An 8,285-nucleotide genomic window follows, 5' to 3' on the forward strand; every position below is an offset into this window, starting at 1 on the left:
AATCTAGAAAAAATTGAAAATTGTTATTTTCCTTATTACAAATGTATTATTTCTAAATATAATCATTATGCATGCCTGCATTACTTTTTTTCAAACATGATAAAATAAGCATTTTGTCTCTTGATTTAATTTTTTTTTCTTTTTGGAAAAATTATTTTCCTGCATAGCGTCCTTTTTAAGATAATCAGACCAGGTTTTTTTTTTAATTTTCCCCCTTATTTCTAGTTTTTCATTGACCTCAAAGGGAAGAAGGATAAAATCTCTTTAAAGACAGTTTTGTTCCTGTTTCAATATTGACCCTCCTACTGTCAACTGAAAAAATATTTTTGCAAGATTTCATACAAGATTGATTTTCTTAAGAATCATCCTTCGTTCATGTACTAATTGATTATACAAGGTAGAGAAGAAAAACATTGAATTTTCCCCTATACCCTCCGGGAATGTAAGCCTAACATGAACTTAAAATTCTTAGGTCTTAAAAATACAAGGACACTTCAAACAACTTTATGTTTTGTATACAAGATTAAGCAATATTAATGCTACAACAGAATCAAGCAATTTGAGAGTTGAGAAGATACTGTTAAATTTTTGTGCAGTTTCTTGTAAGAAATAAGGCTCAACAATTAAGGGCTATTGTCCACAAGTCCAGACATTTCCAATAAAGATCCCTTTTCTTGTCTGATAAATAGAACTTTTATTACTCAATGGACTATGACATTTATTGGCGAAATCATTTGTTGGCTATAATGTCCATTAATAGTTTCTCAATGTTTGTTGTGCCTGTCTTCAAGGTTGTTGCTATGGTAAATTTTTCATACAGTTTTTGTATTTTATGCAGTGACATAATGATGTGTTCAAGTAAATGCAATTAATCATGCTAAAGAGATCAATATTCCTTAAAATAGAGGTGGATTGTTAATTTCCCTTTTTCACAATTTTACTGGTGGGTTTCAGAATGTCATTGTCATGCATTGACAAATTATACTGAACAATCATTGAATTCTCTCACAATGCAAAACTCTAACCATAGTTGCTCAAATTCAGGGGGAGAAAACTCATCCAACTATCAAGAATCCAATGCTTTATTTTTAATTTATTGCTTGACCCTTAAATAAACAGACAAACAATATTAATTAATACGGGTCAGATATAGCGTACTGTTTCAATATTTGACAAGGGATAACATATCTTCACTACAAAGATATTGGTCTTTTCTACCCAGGGGAAATTTCTATGTTATCTCAGAATGACAAATCCCTCCTGAAAGATCCAGGTGACAGAGGTGGAGATAAGGGTCACTTCCAAATGGGTACACTGGTCCAAGCAACTTCTTGCTCATGGGTTAAAACTAACAGAAGGAAATTGTGTAAAATCCTAAAACATAACTGATTCATTCTGCTATATTTTCATAAATTTTCATAAAATTAATTGTTTAAATAAACTTCTGATTGCAGGGACTTTTTAAAAATCATTTGAAAACAAAATTAAATTGCAGTAAGATTTCATTTTGTTATCTGAATTGACAAATTGTGCTGAAGTTGGTCTTGGCTCAGGTAAAGCAAACCTGAAACTAAAAAAAAGGTCCGAGTCTCACTATTAGACAAAAAAAAAAAAAAACAGCTCAAAGATTACCTAGCGGAAGGTAACACAGTGCAGCTTGTGACTCACTCAGATCGCAAGACTTCCCCTCTTTTAGAAGTGGGTTTAAATGACTTTACCAAAATTTATTTTACCAATAAGGTTGCTTCTTAAATCAACATTATAAAGCTGCTTCTTTATTTAATTTTTTTATCCAATCCATTACAAAGAACTTAATCCAAAAGACCAGTACCTGATTTCTTCAAAATTATCATATAATGCATCAGCCAATGTACATGTATTAGGTTCTTAGAATTAATGCTGCATTTAAATTTACAGCTTTGTATTTGGAGAGTATTGTTTTCTTAACTTATCAATGTTATTCTCTTACAACTTATTACTAGTAAAACAGAACTTGAAAAGTGTAACAATTCTATTCCCATGTTTGAATCATACTAGCAAAGTTTGCTTGATTCTGTATCAATAGCCATTTTAAAGGTCTTCGGGAAGTATTTGCTTGTTATACTGCATGAAAACCGCCTATCGCAAACCCTCCCTTTATATGACTGTGATTCAGTGAATTTTAATTTTGTTTATGTATATTTACAGCCAAAGCCTCTTTTGTACTGATGCTTGGAGGAAAACTAGCAAAGACGATTTTCCACGAAGATTACGGAGGATGATTAATCAAATCTAAAATGAAAATTCTACAAACCACCCGCCTTGCTTAAGATTTAATCTACACTTCATAACAAACATGCACTGAAAAGAATGAATTTTTAATTGAGAGAAAGTCATGAACTCTGTTTTTCATTGGTTTTATTTTGTTGAAAACTTGTATTTTTCAGACATATATATATATATATATAGACAATTTATAGGATACAGACTGATTCAATGAAACATAGAGTACATGTGTGTCCTTATCATCTAAGCAAGAAGTTTAGATTTTACTATTATCTGCACTTTTTCTGCATGTCACTGCATTGTGCATCTTTTAATTTTAAGAATGACTCACCATCAAGGGGATCAATTTTTTTACTTCTTGAAGATTTAAGTGAAATTAATTATTTGATAAAAAAAAAATCTCAATAGAACAAGCTAAATATGATTTTTTTTTATTGTAATATTTGCACTTGAATTAACGCAAACAACAATTAATTTTTAAGTTTATAACATTGTGTCTTCACCACATTTTGCTGATTTTGGAGGGAAAATTCTGAACTAGTTCAATAAATCTTTTCTGAGAAACAGGGGTGGAGAGATCCCTTGATCTGAAACAATCTATTTAACCAAAAACCTGACACCTAGCAAAGCCTAAAAAACAAACTAAAACACCCACTTCTCGCGAACAAGAAAACCCGGCAAGTTTTGCATAAAAGGTAATCCAGGTTATGAGAGAGACTTTTATGTGTTTTGCTGTAATCCCATCTTACGGTACACTGGCCTTTATGTTGGCATCCTGCCCAATGTAGTAAGATGTATCGTGAATTTGACCTTTTTGGGAGTTCTTCCTCTAGACATTGTACGCACTATATACATTTGGATATACATGATATGTAGTGTTTACCTAGATCTTGAAATGGATATTTTAAAAGTGAGAGTGGCAACATTTTAGCACCTGCACATTGATGTTTCTTTAGCATCACTGTGCAATAGTAATTTGAGAATAATAAAAAGTTTGTCAACCTGTTTGCTTTTGTACGTTAGTTTTTTTTTTCTCCTCTTGTTGCTAAATAATTTTGAGTCTCTTTTTCATCCTTCATTTTCCATTATGTACTTGGACATTTCTGGTCGTTTTCTGAAGTTTAGTTAAGACATTTAATCTCTTTATTTTTTTTAATTAATTTTTAAATAAAACTTTAGATTCATTTTCGTAATTAGGTAGTAAATTTTTTTAACAACAATTTGAGAAAATAATTAGTTTAAAAATATACACTTCATTACAAGCACAAATGAATATACCTATCTAACATCAGATGATTCACATATATCACCTACTGTTCTTAGTTATATATATATAGAAATATTTTAAACAGCAAGTCTAATTTTTTTTTTCTCTCAGACTTGTCAATTAAGTAGCCCTGCATGTAGGTATCCAGTTTGACTACTCATTAACATGTAATGGACAGGTGTCACTAGTTAATCTACCTGGCAATTATCAACAGCAGGTACATCAAGTAGGTATTGTTCTCCTGCCAAAACATCAAGTAGGTGTGAATATACATTTCATCAAATATTCAAACTCTTTCTTTGGTTTGTAAAATAAAAAAAAATAGATAAATAAAATATAGGTCAAACCCCTTTTGAAAAATCTTTTAAGATTAACATCTTGTCAATAAAACATGATTATGCACAAAAAGTTGCAATACATTGTCCCTTGGGTATGAAAAAATAGCTTGTAATATTTCTTTTATGGATTATCAAAGAGTTCCGCCCATCAAAATAATATCTGCATATCTTTCTTTTATCTTGTAATCCATTACGTCACACTAAAAGAACAGCCAAAATACTTCAAAAGATTATCTCCTTGTATAGAGATTTAGACCTTTCTTCCTGTTTATATTATCTATTGTATATTATAACACCTTCATTAGTATTAAAAATAAAATTATGTCACGTCTATCAATGAACGGCGTCATCAAAGGCTAATTAAAATCGACACCTTTTGTCAACAGATGCGTAGCTTTGTAGCAATTATCCATCTGATGGTTAGCCGTAAGAGAAACAAAATTTGTTTGAAAACTAACGTTTGTTTTATCAAATCTACATTTCGATCATGCTTCTATGGCTATATAATAACAATCGAAAAAAAACCCAAACATGTCGAAATTAGTCACAACTGACAAAGCAAGTGCAAACACATGCACGGCATGCATCAAATCAATAACACAGGTACCAAACGTTGCTGCAATGCTGGCAATGTTATAACATACATAAATAGATCAAATTTATCTTTTTGTTGATTAAAAACAATAAAATAATAGATAATAAATATAGAAAAATAAATATCTCCTCTAGTAGTAAATGTAAAGTTTCCCGTCTGTGACGTCACTCCCTGTTTACTCACCTGTGATTAGTCGTGTCGCTTTTTGGTATACCTGTACTTTCGACAGTATTTATGATTTAATTAACAGAATAATCAAATAAAAACATACCTTATTTTGGCAAAAAATCCTCTTCAAAATGATAAAAAGTAAAATAAAAGTTCACAACGGTAAAAATCCAAATACAGGTAAAAATCCACGGGGAACAACACAAGCGGCGCTATCGGGTCGCCATATTCTTGTCAATAGTAGCGGAGTGATTTACAGCCATTGACACCATAGAAAGAAGTCCCACATGAATTGGCGGTGATGAGGTGTGCTGATCCGCCAGGTGTAAAAGATATAGTTCCAAATCCAATATATATAAAATATTTACAGAAGATAATACTTATGTAAAATATTTTCATCTAAGGGTTTTTTTTAAATGCATGTACAGTGTATATACATTTTCTGTAGCATGAATAAAATTAAGTGAAAATCAAGGAATTACAGCGTTTTGACTAGGTGTCAATTTATTACAAATGAGTAGTATACCCACCTATTTAATTATACATGAAACCAAAATTTATTTGACTACGTACACTCGTCTCCCCAGTCTAATGGTTATAATTTCGAAAATTAATAGATTGTATTTAAAACATTTGGGAAATAATGAACCAAAATAAGGTGTCCAACCTTTCCATAAAAGTAAAATATATTCTCTTGAAAATGTTCTTATTTGATTTTTTAAAGTATTTATTCAGTCAAGAATAGGTATAGGTATCATGTAAGTCATTATTCCGTAAATACTACCCATTGGCAAGTCTTTTTCCTTACTTTAAGTATTTTAATAATTTCATATTTGTCTATTTTGAGCTTTAAGTTGGAAATAAATATTTTGTTCTGTTCTTTAGTATTTAAACGCACCTGTGATTATGTGACAAATTATAGCAGGTAAATAGAAAGCACATAGACTGAAAAGTATAGGAAATAGAAAATTCCAAAAATTAATAAATAAATAGATAAATAACAAATAAATAAATAACAACTTTTTAATCATTCTTTATTTTATGAGGGTAAGTGTAACTCGATTAATGCAATTTAAGGCATTTTTCTCGAGGCCTATTTTTGCACAGATGCAGGACATTTTAGCGGATTTTCTACTGGTGTGAATGGACATTTTAGCGGGAACTGAAGTGGATATTTCATTGGTTACCTGTAAATATTCAATAGACATTTTTGCATAATTTTTTTTCCTAGATAATTTTAATTCCTTTTAAATAATCAATGTAAAGTGAGCAAAAATCCGCTAGGAGGTTTTCAATTGTAAAGATTAGACATCTTCACTTTATATTCGTAGAGGTAAACACTCGCATGTATTCACACTATTTTAAACAGTACTTGTGGTGAGGGTAGAAACGAATCAGGGGAAAAGCGAGTTTAAATGGTTTGTAGTGCAAAGCTGATGGATTACTAAAATCTGCTGATGATGTTTGTGGAGATGCATGCTCTTTGAAACACTCCGGTCTTCAGGATACTCCTACTTCCACCTCTCCGTTGCCGAGAAGGGAATAGTAGATTTAGCCTGGCTAACAGAAGAGACATACAGTGTATGGATATTTGGCTTATCTCTCCCGCTAAAATGTCCACATCGTATTTTTTAAAATTTCAGCTAAAATGTTTTATAAATCAACCTCTAAAATGTCCACATATTTCCGCTAAAATGACCATTATTCTCTCTAAAACGTACGGCCAAAACTGCTTTCACAGTGGCTTATAATCCGTATAAAATCTAATGTGGACATGAAGGCTAATATGAAGTTAAATTTTCATGAAGTTAAGTGAGAAGAACGGAGAGCCCCCTCCCCCCCCCCCCCCAATGGGGATTGAGGTCACTTTCTGAGAATTAACTTCGAGGTACATCTATGATATTTATATGACCATGCAGTGAATATAATACTTGTAATACATATTTACGATGTTTCTGTAGGGTACTGAGGGTTGATTTTTCGGTGTTTTCCCAATTTCTGTTCATTTTACATCAAAATCATATTCATACAAGTATATTTATCACTGGTATTTTACATTATTATTCAAATAGGTTTACATGCGCCTTGGTAATTTTTACTGGGGGAAGTGGGTTCTAAAGGTTAGTATACATGAAAAGTGAAAATAATATTTTAAAATGATCACAGGTGATCATGTGAGTTTAGCATCATGCAGTTGATGTACTTGTATAGTTTCAATACTTTCATTCATTCATTCAAACCACAGACACTTGACGTTTTAAACATTTCTTTTCATAAATACAAAATCTACAAACTATGATAAAAACTTTTTACTTATAAAAAGAAATGTAAAAAACGTCAAATACATGTGATAGGCGTCAATAACATACTGTAAAACACGGGGAGTAACTCATTCTGACAATTTTATTAGGAAGAGTCTATTACTTAACCAGTCAGGCAGTTCTTTTATTATTGGCAATCTGGACAACGGGAAGTAACTTCATTTTTACAGCGGTAAAGAAAAGACCGATTTTCTTTTATTTTATTATTTTTTCGGTTATTTACAATTAAGAACACATTTGAATTTTAATTTGAAAATATCACCACTATTTTATAGCTACAAAATGGATTATATCTAGAGGCCTATTAGATCTACTATTATTTGATAATATTTAAAGTGCACAAAAAGCATTGAAAGAAGTACAAAAAAAAAACGCGGGAAAAAATAAACCTCCAGGAAGTAACTAAATCAGACATATAAAATCATTTAAAGAAATGACAGAAAAATGTATTATAAATTTCAAGATAATATCCTCACAAGAAATTAATTTAAAAACCGCATTTTTTTTTTCATTTTGTTTGATATTTTTATTATATTTGTAAGCCCGGCTAGCTCAGTCGGTAGAGCACGAGACTCTTAATCTCGGGGTCGTGGGTTCGAGCCCCACGTTGGGCGAAATATTTTGTTATTGTTTTTTATATATTTTGTGCAGACCAGATATCGAGAATCTGCTATAATTCAAAACCGTTTCCTCACATGTTCTGGAAACATTTTAAACCACCTAACATAACATTGTTTTTGATATAACATTTAAAAAAAAAATTCTCAACACAGCAAATTTTTCCACACATTGAAATACTAAAAACAACGAATGTGTAGTAATTATGTGTATACATATACATGTATTCGTTTTCAATGGATTATTTCAAGCGGTTACAAAAATATTCACAGAAAAATTGGCTAGAATTACATAAATATTAACTTTTTTTAACTGTAACACCATACGAATCGCACATCGTCCGTTTCACTGTAGCAGTCCAGGTAAGCTAAATATCACTTGAAGAAAAAAAAAGTTTTCTTCATACTTTCAGCCATGCATTAAATCCCATAATTATCATTTAATAAGCTATCATGAGATAAACAATAAATCGACTTACCTTTTTGAAGTTGGTCCTCGTGATTTGATAACGTTGATGCATTGTGACAATGTGTCTCCAAAATCATGGAAGCTGTACGTCAAAATATTTCTCCGCGTATGTAATAACCCCAAGTTAAACCCGAACTAACAGAAGGATTAAAATAAAACTTTTCTCTCATGGACATAATTATTTTACAGCTCATCTTCGGCATTCTTAGTCTAATTCTCCACGTCAGCTAAACGGGTCCCTCTCA

General features: G+C 31.2%; 1 non-coding gene across 1 annotated transcript; it reads left to right on the forward strand.

Moving 5' to 3' along the window:
* Window positions 1-7,495: 7,495 nt before the first annotated feature.
* Trnak-cuu (transfer RNA lysine (anticodon CUU)) lies at window positions 7,496-7,568 on the forward strand. The gene has a single exon. It is a non-coding gene; the product is annotated as a tRNA-Lys (tRNA).
* The last annotated feature ends 717 nt before the right edge of the window (window positions 7,569-8,285 follow it).

Source organism: Saccostrea echinata, unplaced genomic scaffold (genome assembly GCF_033153115.1).
Source record: "Saccostrea echinata isolate AGI-Se365-2 ecotype Australia unplaced genomic scaffold, CSIRO_AGI_Sech_v1 ptg000010l, whole genome shotgun sequence".
NCBI lineage: Eukaryota > Metazoa > Mollusca > Bivalvia > Ostreida > Ostreidae > Saccostrea > Saccostrea echinata.